Source organism: Psammomys obesus, unplaced genomic scaffold (genome assembly GCF_907164565.1).
Source record: "Psammomys obesus unplaced genomic scaffold, mPsaObe1.curated_primary_1811, whole genome shotgun sequence".
NCBI lineage: Eukaryota > Metazoa > Chordata > Mammalia > Rodentia > Muridae > Psammomys > Psammomys obesus.
Genome location: NW_026596085.1, coordinates 15,136,864 through 15,152,070, shown reverse-complemented (window position 1 = coordinate 15,152,070; position 15,207 = coordinate 15,136,864).

The following is a 15,207-nucleotide window of genomic DNA, read 5'->3' as shown; positions in this document are numbered from 1 at the left end:
CTGGAGTAGCCCCCGTGTGATGAGATAGACAGTGTCCACTTCACAGGACACTGTCCAGGGATAAAGAGGGACCAAGGAACATCAGCTTGGCCTTCCCCTCCATCGTTTAATGAGCATCACACCCACCTAGAGGGAGGACAGAGAACATCATACCATCACCATTCTGTATCTAGCAAAGTGGAGGCTTGGGGTAGCTGGGTTACCTATTTGTCACTTGGCTGTTGAGTGCCAGCAAGGAGTTAGACTTTGGGGACGTGGGCTTAAATTGGGACACTGCTTTTCAACGGGCCAATGTGAGGTTTAGACTTTGGGGATGTGGGCTTGAATTGGGATGCTGCTTTTCAACGGGCCAATGTGAGGTCAGAACCACTGAACATGTTGAAGACACAGGGTACACAGAGCTTGGTGGGATGGCATGAGTCTGCAGACAGGCTGAGGCACAGTGTGCCTAGATGGGGGGGGGAGCGTGGGGGTGAGGACTGCGCCTAAGCCAGATGTTAGCGCCTCACTACAGAAGAGTAAAGGAGGGTAGAAAGAAGGTGAGACCCAACTAGGAGGTAATCCCAAACTAAGAGGTAACGCCATCCTAGGGGTGGCCCCAGAGAATGCCCAAAGAGTGTGGGAGGCATGTAGAGAAGGTAGAAAAGTTTGTGCCCTGTGCAGGGCAGACAGGAAGGGCCGTGGAGCTTCTGACCAGCCATCCTTTGTTCTCTTCTGCCTTCTTCCCTGTACTGAGTTGTGGTACTGAGTCGGACAGAGGCACACAAAAGTAACATTCTGTCAAGTGTGCTGGTGTGTAGCTATAGATCCAGCCTCAGGAGGCCGAAGTGGGAGGATTCCTGCAAGTCCAAGGCTAGCCTGGGGTACATAACAAGACCCTGTCTCGAAACAAGGAGCAGAAGCAAAAGCCACACACCTCAGCGAGCTCCAGGGCATGGCTTGACTCAGAAATAGAGACATGCGGATGAACCGTTAAGACCAACTCTTCCTGGGTCAGGGTGGCCCCTGGTCCCACAGGACACAGAGACAGAGACACAGAGAGAACATGATGATAACAGCTGTGGAGAAAGCCAAGGACGGTGTCAAGGCCAAAAGCTGAGAGAGAGAGGCCTAACACAGACCCAGGCTTTTCACCCAGAGCACAACACTGCCTACAACCCCACAGTGGGCTTCTGGCTTCTTAAACTGTGACCTTTTGCAGTGTTCTTACTGAAAGTGCCCCGTTTGGAGCAGGACGCCGTGTTACCTCAGCCTGAGGAAGGAAGTTGATGGCTCTTCCTTTTCCTCAGCCAGTGTTCTTATTTGTTTCCTTCTCTAAGCCATGAATCAAAGCCTTAATCAATCTCTTTACCTTAAGACCATTGGGCTACTGGCCAGACCACTAAGTCCAGGCCTTCCTTACACCTGGCCTTCCGTCACTGTCCAGCAGGCTGGGCTGGATCCTCCCTGTGCTTACAATGCCAGGAGATGCTACCTTCAAACTCCAGCACCTTATCCGCAAATCCTGCACACGCCTTTGCCTGCCTGTGTCTTCAGGCATAGAAAAATGGTTCAAATGCTCATTCACAGGCTTAGACCTTTTCACCTCACAGTTCACTGAAAACTTTCAAAGGCTTTTGGATGAAAAGAAAAGTTTCTTTTTCTGTCTACCAGTTTTAGTTAGCTACATACAGAAGTATGAGGACAGAACCAGATCTGGCTTCCTGCTTCTTGTCCCTTCCTTCCCCACTTCCTGTCTGTGCATGCAGATCTAAGCTAAGGAGTATTCATCAGGCTCTTATTGGGTACCCACCACACATCAGGCACCACTAAAGGTTCTTATCACCACCATCACCTACCTCATATAACCACCATTACCATCATCACTTCATCGCCATTGTCATCATAACCATCAGCACCAGCACCATCATCACCACAATCATCATCATCATCATCACTATCATTTCCATTTAACATTTGCTGAATAAGGATAGATTAGATGACACACATCATGCTAAGAGCTTACCACATTGTCTTGTTTTAAGTTCTTTCACAAAATCCACTACAATAGGTATCTTAGGGTTTCTATTGCATTAACAAAATATTATGACCAAAAGCAATTTGTGTGCGGGGGGGAGGGGCTTGTTTTGATTCCACTTCTACATCATTGTTCATCATAAAAGAAAGTCAGGGCAGGAACTCAAACAAAGCAGGAACCTGGAGGCAAGAGCTGATGCAGAGACCTTTGAAGGGTACTGCTTACTGGCTTGCTCACCCAGGAGCACCAGCCCAGGGATGCCACCAGTCACCATGGACTAGGCCCTCCCACGTCAGAGAGTAATTTAAACATGATCTACATGCTTACCTACAGCTCAATGTAATGGAGGCATTGTTTGAATTGAGGTTCTCTCCTCTCAGATGACTAAAGCTTGTGTTAAGTTGACATGAACTAGCCAGCACAATAGGTATTATTAACCCCTTCATATATATATATATATATATATATATATGAGAACATAATATATATATATATGAGAACAATGAGGCCAGTGGATGCTGGGTGATGGATCCAGGAGACCCCAGCCAGTAAGTAGCGGTTCCCCTTCCTGAGGACAACTTTCGTCCAAACCTGATGTTCTATTCCCCATGTCCGAAGTGAGCTGGGTTGGCCAAGGAGCCTAGCCATTACTGGCCAGAGGCTGCTTGCAGAGGCTGGAGACAATACTCTAGGCTGAGGGGCCAGAACTGGGGCATGCTTTATCTCCCTCTAGGGAGGACATTTGTGAAAGTCTTCCAGCCACTATATGGCGCTCACTGGCGAGAATAGTAGTTAAGGAGTTATGAGTTATTAATACAATTTATAATAATAAAACGAAGATTATTGTTGTAATGATGAGAGGTGCTATTAATGAATGCTAATTGTGGTAATTAGTTCTGATTTATTAAGGGATGAGGGGGATGGCTCAGAATGGTACATCAGGAAGGTTTGCGGTTGCTGGGTGTTCTAGTTTCCTTTCTGTTGCTGTGAGGAACATGGACCAAAAGCAACTCGGAGTGGAAAAGGTCGATTTGGCTTACACTTCCAGGTTACTAATCCATCACTGGATTAGTCAAGAGCTCTAACAGGAACTGGAGCAGAGACCAGGATTTCACTGCTTAGTGGCTGACTCACTGGCTCATGCTCAGCTAGCATTCTTATATAGCCCAAGACCATCTGCCTAGGGATGGCGCCACGCACAGAGGGCTGGATCTCGCCATGCCAGTTATCAACTCAGAGCATCTCTCACAGCCATAGTCACAGGCCAGTCTGATTCAGACAGTTCTTCAACTGAGGTTCCCTCTTCCCAAGGGACTCTAAGTTGTGTCAACTTGAAATCGAAAACTAGCCAAGACACTAAAAGTATATGAAGAAGCCGGAGGGAAGAGGAGTTCAAAACACCTGCCCAAGTCTAGGTCAGAGAAAAGCTTTAAAACACTGCCTTGCCAAGAATATGTTCCTGGGGTGGCTACTGGTGGATGGCACTCCTAAAAAATGCAAGGTGTCCTGGGCCTTAGGATTGAGGGATGCAGTCAAAATGAGGTGAACCAGCTTCTGCTGGCATAACATGGTGAGCTAATTGCCTTCAACACCTCGGTTAAATACATGGAAGGCAGACACTCCGAAGCACGGACCAGGATGGCGTAGTGAATACCTCAGCAACGTAACCACTTCTTATTGGGCAGCACCATGACCGGCAGTAGGCACACGCAGGTGGGCTTTCTTCTGACCAGAAGTACAGTGGTTGGCACAGCCATGATGCATCGTGCTACGGCAGCATGATGACAATGACATTGTCACCAGCTGATGGGGTTTTCTAGGTTCCTTGGTAGTCCTGGACACCTTCCCAGCACCAACAGTCCACAATTTGCCTGCAGCGTGGTTAAACAGTTTGTGATAGCGTTTCTCGTATGCCTCTTGGCTGAGGTAGGGACTCAAGTTTGGGCTAAGCAAACCTGCTATAATCAGGCAAGCTGTGTGAGAGGGAGGGAGGTCATGACCCTTCTAATCTGGACTGTGCCCTAGGAAAGATTCAGGGCGTGAAACCTGAATTCAGGAGCCTCCTTCCTTTAGAGCGTGGAGTGTGTGGCTACTTCTCACAGACTCACAAAGGCTAGAAGGTGAGACTCAAACAAGAGTCGAGGAGTGAGGTCAGAAAACAGAGAGATGAATGCCAGGGCTCGAGTCGCTTCATCGTTTTTCTATAGTCCGAGACCCCAGCCCACAGAATGGTGCCACCCTCTGCTAAGATGGCTCTCCCCACTTCAGTTAACCTGACCAGGTAATGCCTTACTGGCATGCACAGAAGCTAGCCCAGCCTAAATGAACCCTCCTTCTTGTACCTGAGGCTGCTCTACCGGGTGGTGACAACTTTAACCATCACAACCATTTCTTCAGGCCCAGACACTGGGCCCTGGGACTCTGGCCTGGGAGTGGAGCTGAGCTTGGGTGTGGCTTCTGGGTCCTTGGTGTTGGAGACTGTAGGCCTGGCCCATGCAGACCTGGACCCAAACAGTTCCTTCCCAAAAGGTGGTGTAACCTGGGCAAGTAGCTAACCCTTCCCAGCTCAGAAGCACATCTGTAGACCTAAGTTATATGGGCCACAGGCTGAAGATGTAGAGAGAGTTAATGAATGGTTGGGTCTGCTTCCCTTTGGGCAAAAGGGGCCACTGAACTCCAGGTTTGACGCTGCATTCACTCCTTGCTGCCCTGAAGGAGAGAGCTGATCCCTGAGATGGAGTGAAGTCAGCTGAAGGCCTGTGTACTTGTCATGGGTTGAGTATTAAGTGTCCCATGTGTGTTGAATGTGTGTTGGATGCATGGCTCCAACCAGTGGCTCTACTGTGGAAGGCGATGGACTCCAGGAGGGGAGTCCTAGCCAGAGCAAGGAGGACACTGAAGAAAGGCCTCTGACAGTTACACCTACCCTAGTCCTTTACTCACCCTCTGCTTCCTCTCCTCTGTAAGGTGAATAACCTCCTCCCCACACACCCTGCCACCATGATGCCCTGCCACCATGATGCCCTGTTTCATGACAAGCCCAGAATGGGCAGATGCAAGGGTTGTGCATTGAACCCTCAGAAAAATGAGGAGCAGGAGTATTTGGTCTCCGCGACATCACTGATGGACTCCAGATTGCCCAGACTTCACAGGGACATGTGAGGACACTGCCATGACTGTGAGAGAGTCCCCACTTGTGTTCCCACCTGCTCTCCCCTGTGTCCAGAGCCACATCTCCAACCTTCCAGGGTCAGATGACAGCCAGGACAGGACCCTGCTCTGGCCCTATGCCCAGCACTCTTCCCACTCCACCAAGAAGAAAAGAAAGTTCTGGAAATTCAGTTCTCCCATCGACACTCACGAATGTCCCAGATGGCAGTGAGGCTGGAACCTCCTGGGTCACCCCAGGAAACCCAGGCTGCTCAGTGGTGTCCACGGTCCCAGTCCAGAGCCCCCACACAGGCAATGCTGACCTCAGCGATGTTTCCAGTGTTTCCTCTCCCTTGCCATAGACCCCTGTCAACCTAGCAACCTTCTCCTTCCAAGGACCTAGAAAGCAGAACTCTGTGGTCTGCCAGGGAGGCCCATTTCCATTTGGAACCACAAGGACACATCCTCCTCTCTCTGCAGTCCCCTGTAGCCCAGGAAGCCACTAGGCTGGGGATCTGTTGAAGAGAGTGTTGTAACGATTCCCTCCCTAGGAGGATTTAAACAATGTCAATCCCCTTCTCGTAAGGTCTCACCGATGAAGGAAGCACAACCCCCACCCAGGTTCGCCCTGGGGAACCAGTGAGCTTATCGGACTGAGAGCAAGGGTGAGAGGCAGCTGGCCCAAAGCAGCCATACTGGCCATCACCCCTCATGTATCACATAACCCTAGCCCTAACCCTAAAGCCACTGCCCTGCTAGGAATTCTGAAACTACCCTCACCTTGTGGTCCAGGCTCAGTGGACACAGTCTCCGGCAGAGCCACTGGAATCCTGGCAAACTGGAGCCGAACTTAGGTCAAATCCGAGTAGCTGTGTGGCCTTAAGGAAGCTACTTAGCCTCTCCGTGGTCTGGATCTCTGTCGTCTTGCCAGGAACACTATCTCTTACGACGCACAGATCTGGCAGGAAGCCAACACTGAAGCGCCATCACACGCCTTGTGGTACTAACTAAATAGCCACTGCAGTTACAACAGTAATCCTACAGTGAAGGTGAATGGGTGGGGTGTTTTTAAAGTTCAAAGCTATTTATGGAAAGCCAGGTACTATTCAGACCACCAGTGTCTGCCGGAGAGAGTGGCTTGCCCTTCACAGGGTGATCCATGGCGATGATTAATTTTCGGAAGAACGCTCAGTTCTCAGACTGCTAAACCACGAGTCTTAATCAGCCACCATGTTCTTCTGTTCTGAATGCATCCCTGGGCATGCAGGGGTGGGGCTGACTGCAAAGGGAAGGAGATAGCGGAGGATCCCTTCAGGCGGAGGATAAAGGGGAACTATATATGGAAAAGGAGGCGAGACAGAACCATTTCATTTGAGAGATGGGAGTCTCAGATCCGTCAACAAAGTCCCTCTTACCCCTTCATCCTGTCACCCACGGTGGCCCCTCCCCATTGGTCAAAACCACTGTGAAATGCAGTTGATGCTTGTCTCCAGCCAGCTACAGCCCCAGAGACAGTGTTCATTCGGCACTGGAACTGCAAGGAGAGCCGCTGACCTGAGATCCAACTGCGCAGAGCCTGTCGCTGACAGGAGCCTCGAGCTCTTCTGGGGGACCTGACGTAATAGGGCCTCCACCTGTGTCATCCCTATGGTAGTTACTTCTGTCAAGTAAGTTGTCAAGCTGGTGCAGTGGCCCACACCTGTAATCTCAGCACTCAGGGAGGCAGAGTCAGGCGGATCACTGTGAGGCCAGCCTGATCTACAAAGTGAGTCAGGACAGCCAAGGCTACACAGAGAAACCCTGTCTCAAAAAAAAAAAAAAAAAAAAGAATGTCAGTGAGGTGTTGCCTAGATCAAGTTACCGTGGAGATGTGTTTGTGGGAATGATCTTGATCCCTAAATGAGAGCAGCACCAGGCATGGGCTCAGGTCCTGAATTGCTTAAGAGTAGAAAACATGGCTAAGCATTAAGCACGTGTGCATTCATTCTCTTTGCTCTTGCATGTGAATGTAACTACCTATTTCACATACCGCGGTGATGGATTGTGACCTGGAACTATGAACTAAACTAAAGCCTTCCCCACCTGAGTTACTTGAGCATTTGATCACAGCAACAGAAATGGAACCAGGGCATGCTGTCATGGGCAGCTCCTGCTTTCTTTCAGGGCTCGGCTGAGAAGACTTCTCTTCTAGTTCAGGCTTTGAGGGTGGTGAGCTCACATGGTGCACATAGCCGGGCCTGTGTGCTCTAGTCGCTCTGCACTTGGCTGCCGTACTGGCTGGCTTTGTGTGTCATCTTGACACAAGTTAGAGTCGTTAGACAGGAAGGAGAAAAATGCCTCCATGAGATGCAGCCCTAAGGCATTTTCTCAGTTAGTGATCAGTGGGGGAGGGCCCAGCCCATGGTGGGTGGTGCCATGCTTGGGCTGGTAGTCCTGGGTTCTATAAGAAAGCAAGCTGAGCAAACCAGGAGGAGCAAGCCGTAGGCAGCATTCCTCCATGGCCTGTGCATCTGTCTTTTCCTCCAGGTTTCTGCCCTGTTTGAGTTCTGGCCTGACGTTGTTTAGTGATGAACAGAGATGTGAAAGTATAAGCCAAATAAACCCTTTTCCTCCCCAACTTGCTTTCTGGTCATGGCATTTCACCACAGCAATAATGGCCCTAAGACAGTTGCTATATGGCGTAGGGAAAGTGCCTCAACCTCTCTGTGACTCCATTTCTTCATTGTTATGTGGGGATCATCATAATAGGGTCCTCTGTCTCTGGGAGACTGTGAACTAGGGTAACTGACAGTGAGTGCTGTGGGGGTGACATCCCCAGCCAGAGTCAGCCTCCTACACCTACTTGTGTCCCCAAAGCTGTTCCCAAACAGGAACACGTTGAGGAAAAGGAACTTCACTTATGGCTCCTGAAGACACAGGGAACATATAAAATGCACAAGAGTGAGGGTAAACTGAGGCATGTGTAGGAAGTTCAACCGTCCCACTGGAGCCTCAGATGAGTCTGGAGAAAGCCTCACAGAAACATGCAGGCACAAACTGCTCATTGACAATGACCAACACCAGAAGACAGTATATCTCTCTGGTGTCTGCAGCTCCTCCGTGGAGCCGTTCAGGATCCAGAGCTCAGAGATGCTCCGAATAAACAGGCTCATGGGTGACTGGGCTCTGTGAGGTGAGGGTCTTGATACCTGTAAGGTGCTTTCTCCCTTCCTTGGTTCTGGGTACAGCCTGGGACATTAGTTAGTGGCAGCAACTGAGCAAGAAGCAGGAACTGGGGGAACTGCAGGAGGGAAACTTGAGTGTTGGGCTACAAGGCCTAGCTCTACCAGCACCATCCAAGTGTGCCCTGGGTGTCCATTACTCCGATGCCCAAAAAAGTGACTGTTACCCAGCCTCTTCCTGGGGAGAAGACTCAGGTGCAGCAAGAAATGGCTCTTAAGGCTGATAGATTCTTGGCACCTTGTGAGGTCACCTGAGAGGTTGATGTTTGCCGAATGGAATAGGGGACTCTGCTCGTGGCTCAACCATCTTTGCCATGGTACGTGATCTGGTAGTCCTGTGAGGGCAGCTGTGACATACAGCCCTGCTTAGAATGACTAGAAGTCTGGCATGCTCCCCACCTACCCCCAGATACTAGCTCCCACAGCTCCTGAAGAAAGAAGTATTTGAGCATCAGGCTGTGCCATCAATATAGTGCAATCTATGCAGGTTTTGCAGAAAGTGAGCATGTGCCAGGTGGAGAAGGTTGAGTGCGGCGCTATGGGCAAACCTGGCTCTGCACAGGAATCTGATGAACCACTACAGGAAGATTGTCAGGGGAGAGCCCTACACCTTCATCAAAGCCACCTTATGGGTGTATGCATGGGGGTGAGGGATAGAGACCTTCCCAGACTATTCCCAGACTGACCTGATGGGACATCTAACCAATCTCAAAGTCCAGTTCATTGTAATGACAAACTCTCCACCCTCCAGGCAGAGATGGTCCCTGTGCTGGTTTGAAAGAAAATGGTCCCCCATAGGCTTATAGGGTGGAGCACCTAATGGAAGTGTGGCCTTGTTGGAAGAAGTGTGTCACTGGGGATGGTCTTTGAAGTCTTAGATGCTCAAGCCAGGCCCACCGTGGCTCACAGTCTCCTCCTGCTGTCTGCAGATCCAGACATAGGACTCACAGCTACCTCTCCAGCATTGTATCTCCGCCTGCATGCTACCACGCCTCTTGCAGTGATGATAATAGGCTAAACCTCTTGTTTTCCTTTGTAAGAGTTGCCGAGGTCGTGCTGTCTCTGCACAGCAATAAAACCCTAGGACAGTGCCCATGGTTCGAATTCTAGCCGCACTTGGTTACAAAGTGGCTTGATCTCACTGGGCTCCAATCACTCATGTACAAAGTAAGGTGATGCTGGTGTCCCCCAAATGGGATTTTTTTTTCCTGAGGGTGAAATAATATGAAAATCCTAGAACAGTGCTGGTGCCTGTTAAATACACGGTGCAGCTCTGTGGCTCTATTATAAGCAATAGCAATGTCGTGATAAAGGAAGAGAATCGATGGGCATGTTATGAGCGTTTGGGTTGGGGGGGCAGTCAGATAGCCGAACACTGCAGATGGAGTATGTACTGTCCTGTATTTTCTAGAACCAATTTCATCTTGCTTAGACGCTTCCATTTTCAGGCAGCGGCAACAGCAAAGCATTTAAATTTCCAATTAAGCTGGTACAGGCTCCCCCGGTTGTGAGCTGTGTGGCTTGACGTACTTGTCTTGTGTAACAGCTCTTCAGTCCTCAGCTGAGGTTTGCTCTGAGGCTGGTTGAGGGACCCTGTTGTTCTTCCTTGAAGCCCCCGTACCTCAGGCAAGGGGCGGGATGGCCTTGCTGTCCCCAAGCATTCAATCTTCTTCCAGGGACAATCCACTAGGCTTTGTCGCCAAGAGCCAGGCTGTCACCTCCACTGAAGACCTTTGTCTTACTGCCTTCCTGGTGATGTCCCCTGGCAGCTAAGGTCTCTTTGACTCCAGGGTCCTGACCACCTACACAGCTACTCAGGCCCTGTGATTCAGACCTGGAGTAGGGTGAGGCCCTTGTACCAACATCTGGATCTCCACTTGTGAGACACGTGGACCATGCCACCAGGGAAACTGGCATGAAACTGGCAAGATGGAGTGTGTTCAAACTGCAGGGATTTCAAACCTGAGGTCGGCAGGAGTAAGGACCGCTCCCTCCCTGTTCTGAGCCTGCCTGCCCCGGTGGACTTAGGCTGGTAACCCCCAACTCTCAAGGTAGTCACAGGTAGGCTTACACACACACACACGTAGCTGGCACTTGGATGCAAACAGAGCATCACCAGCATCCCAGCCACAGCCAATAAAATGCATTCACCCCAAAACCCCTCACTACTCCCCAGAGTTCATATAGTCCTTGCTCACCATGGAATAAAGGACATAAGCCACTCCGCTAATAAACACACATAAGCTGTTTCACTAAATATCATCTAAGACTTGATGTTTCATTGGGAGGGCTCTGAGCTAAGAGAGCTGTAATGCTAACATCCCCCACCCCTGCACTCTCAGCTGGACCAGGAGCCTGCAGACCCTCCCCGTTCTGGACTCTGATTCATTCTTCCCGGCTGGGTGTGCAGCGGTGCCCGTAGACCCCAGGGATGGAGCGGAACTAAGAACCACATCCACTGTTCCAGAAACATCCCTCCTCCCTCACCGTAGAGAATGTCTCCCAGGCCTCTCTGCAAGCCTCTGGATTGTCACACCCTACATATCCCGTGGAGGAGCTGGTCTCTAAACAGACAGCAGGCATTCCCAGCTCTACACTCCGATTATCAGATCCAACCCTCTGGAAACCAACCCTCTGTGATGGAAACCGGGTCAGCAGACCCTGTGCTGGGCAGCTCTGTGGGGAGTGGTAGATGAGCCCCAGAGCTTGGATGCCGAGTGGAGAGGGCACCAGCATCTGGCTGGCAGTCTGTCCCCATCTGCCAGCGTCTTATCTGTCTGCCTAGCGGCTCTGGTAAGAATCTGAAATGTTTCCTTAACACAAAACAGACCCCTGACACCTCCCTGTCATGTCTCACTCTGAAATCCCCTCTTAGCCAGCTGTGGTTTGTCCTTCCAGCTCCCTTGCCTCCCTCTTGACCCAGGGAACCACATGTACTGGAAGTCCAGTGATGTTCCATACCGAAAAGAAATGAAACTGGTTTGTTGTTTCGAGACAGGGTCTCACCATGTGACTCTAGCTGTCCCGGACCTCATTATGTAGACCAGGCTAGCCCCAAACTCACAGAGATCTGCCTGCTTCTGCCTCCTGAATGCTGGGACTGAAGGTGCGCTCAACACCACACCTGGCTTGAAACTGGTATTTAAATAGCTCATCAGTGGGCTTGATGAGGGCTGACTGCTGAGGCACAGAGCACAGGTATAGTGATTTGAATGAGAACGGCCCCCTTAGGCTCATATGTCTAAACAATTAGTCATCAGGAAGTGGCTCTACTTAGAAAGATTGGGAGTCACCGCTGGTCTGGTCCTGTTGGATGAAGTGTGTCACTGGGGTCGGTTTTGAGGTTTTAGAAGTCCAAGCCAGGCCCAGCGGCTCTTTCTTCCTGCTGCCTGCAGATCCGGATGTAGAACCCTCAGCTTCTCCAGCACCATGTCGGTTTACATGCCATCATGCAGGGAGCCATGGTAGCAACAGACTAAACCTCTGAACTGCAAGCAGTCCCCAGTTAAATGCTTTCTTTTATAAGAGTTGCCGTGGGCTGGAGAGATGGCTCAGCGGTTAAGAGCTCTGTCTGCTCTCCCAAAGGACATGGGTTCAATGCCCAGCACCCACATGGCAGCTCACAACTCTCTGCAGCGCCAATTCCCAATTCCCAGGGATCTGTCACCTTCACTCTAATGCAAATATAATAAAATGAAATAAACCTTATTTAAAAAAAAAAAAAAGAGTTTCCGGCAATAGAACACTAATGAAGACACCAGGTTAGCTCTCTGAACTTCCAGGGAAATGTGCAGGGAACCCACTCAGCCAGTGGCCAGTGGCCAGTGGCCAGTGGAGAGCAGAGCAAAGGTGGAGGATGAAGGCATGCTCCTGCAGAGACACATGGAGAGCAAGCTACTGCAGCTTTGCTCCAGGCTTAGAGGGACCTTAGTGTTTGGTATGTCCTTAGAAAAGCCCAGCCTTCCCCCCCTGAAGCTCAGGGATAAAGGATGAGGCAGCAGGAAAAGGCTCACTGCTCTGCATAGGGGAGCTATAGGCAGCTATAAGTGGTAGAGTATGATCATGGAACGGGGGGGAGGTCCCAGGGGGGGATGCTAGTGATGGCCCCTGGCCTCCAGGGTACTGGAGTGCAGCCTCTTCTGTAGTGGGGGGGCTTCCTGGTGAATGGGGGTCTCAGGTATGAGGACTGAGAGGACCCCTGCCCCTTGTAGAACTGCTTCCCCATGTTCACAGGTATCTCTGGAGAAAGACCGCTTCCCCTGACTGAGAAGGGCAAGGTACCCTGATAGGCGCCCATGTCTCCACGTGCAAAGATAACGCTGGCAGAAGCCTGGGCCTCTGGCATCCTGAAGAAGTCACCTGGAGTGCTGTCCCCAGGGAAACTCAGACAAGAAGAGGCGAACACCGAGGAAGACGCACGTGCAGTCCCGGAAGCTGAGGGGAAGGTGGTATTTATAGGACTGAGAAGTAAACTGGTTTTTATACCAGAGAAGAAACACACAGATCAGAACGAGCGCCTCTGAAGCAGGCCTACGTATGGCGCTCCAAAAATAACACCAGGAAGCAAAGAGACCCAAATCTCCTTGGAGGAAAACTGGCTCGCACACGTGAAACAGCCATCGAGGTGGTCCTTTCTTCACGCGGAGGAGATGTGTGCATCGTAAGGTAATTTTAAAGAAGCCACAGCACACACCTTTCTTTAGACCCAGCACTCAGGAGGCAGAGTCAAGTGAATCTCTGTTTGTTCCAGGCCAGCCTGGTCTACATAACGAGTTTCAGGCCAGCTCGTATAACATAGAGCAACTAGCAAGCAAAGAAGCCATACTTTTTTCACTCTAAGGTGATGTTTTTGGGGATGTGGGAGTTTCAAGACAGGGCCCTGGCTGTTGTGGAACTCACTCTGTAGAACAGGCTGGCCTTGAATTCAGAGATCTGCCTGCCTTTGCCTCCCACATGCTGGGATTGAAGGAGCACGACACCACCACTGGGCCTGTGAGGTTTTGTTGTTGTTATTTTTTTTTTAAGATTTATTTATTTTATGTATATGAGTGTTCTATCTGCATTTACACCTGCCAGAAGAGGGAATCAGTTCACGTTATAGATGCTTGTGAGCCACCATGCGGTTGCTGGGAATTGAACTCATGACCTTTGGAAGAGCAGACAGTGCTCTTAACCACTGAGCCATCTCTCCAGCCCCCGTTATTTTTTATTTATGGATGTTTGGATTTGGGTGCATGGTGTGTGTATGTATGTGTGTGTGTGTGTGTGTGTGTGTGTTTGTGTGTGTGTGTGTGTGTGGTGGGTGTGGTGGGGCTCTGTGACACAACCCTCCAGTTTAGGAATTCCAGGACTCCACTTCTGGCCTCCGGCCCGGGTGAAACAGCAGGTTCCACAGCCCACCTTCCCACCCCACTCGTAAAAGCATTTTTAAATACCATGCTTTGTGCTCTAAAGACACTGACGTATTTAAAGAGAAGACATGAATCATGGCAGCATTCTATAAGTAGCACCCTGCTGTTGACAGACCGGTCCTACACCTCAGTCTCACTGCCATATCCTGGCTCCAGCACCTGTAGCCTTCAGTGCTGGTCCTTCATTCACTTGGCAGGTCTCAGGACTCTTGCCCCCAAGGACCTGGGGGTGGGCAGTATCCACAGAGGAGCCCTGTGTACCCTAGCTGACTCCAGGATGCACATTGTGAGGTTCAAGTTCAGTGAGAGACCATGCCTAAAAAAATAAGTAAGGTAGAGAACACTAGCGGAAGACACCGGATGATGACCTCTGACTGCACACATAAACCTCCAGGTGTGAATGCTCTAACGCCAGATGGTGATTCTGCCTGTGTCCCTGCATTTGTCCACCCAAGGAGTTCCCACAGAGCATGGAACCATCTGACTCTGGGCAACATGGTTCCTGGGATATTCATCTCCATCATGAGTACATTTAGACCTTTTCTTTTCTTTTCTCTTATTTTCCCTGAGACAAGTTTTCTCTGTGCAGCCTTGGCCGTCCTGGACTCACTTTGTAGACCAGGTTGGCCTCAAACTCACAGAGATCAGCCTGTCTAGTGCTGGGACTAGAGGTGTGTGCCACGGCACCTGGCTTAGACCTTTTCTTAATTGCTTCAACACATGCCCACTTGGGCCTAAGGTTCCAGAAGCCTGTGGCTCTGTGAGTTATGGATAGTAGTAAGTACCTACACACCGTTCTCATTGCTAACAGGAGACATCTGTCTGAGAGGATCCAGGACCTTGGAAACCTGAGTGTCCCCACTGAACTCAACCCTCCAGAGGATCATGTGTACAAGAATAGTACAGTCACTACTGTTGGGATTCACTGCTGTTGGACAGTTATTTCTATTCATCCTGGTAGTGGAGGCAATGGCATAGCAAAGAAACAGCTCCATCCAAGTCCAGCCTGGGAAAGCAAGGACTTTACTGGGACAACTTATAACAACCATGCTGTGGTGGTGCACACCTTTAGCCCCAGCCCTGGGGGGTGGGGGGGTAGAAGCAGGCAGATCTCTGAGTTTGAGGCCAGCCTGGTCTACAGAGAAAGTTCCCAAGATGGCCAGGGCTACACGGAGAAACCCTGTCTCAAAACAAACAAAAACACCCCCAGAAGTATGAGTGAGGAGTCACTTGCAGGAGTCGGGAAGCTGGCGCAGCTAGAGCACCGTAACACTCATCTCAGTGTGGAACTCATAAAGCTGCATCCTTGGAGCTCCCTGCCCAGCATGCAGACAGCTACACGACTGGAGACAGTCCTTGTCACAGGCCTTTACTGTTTCAGGGAGGGGCCTGGCAAGCTTGGTGAGCT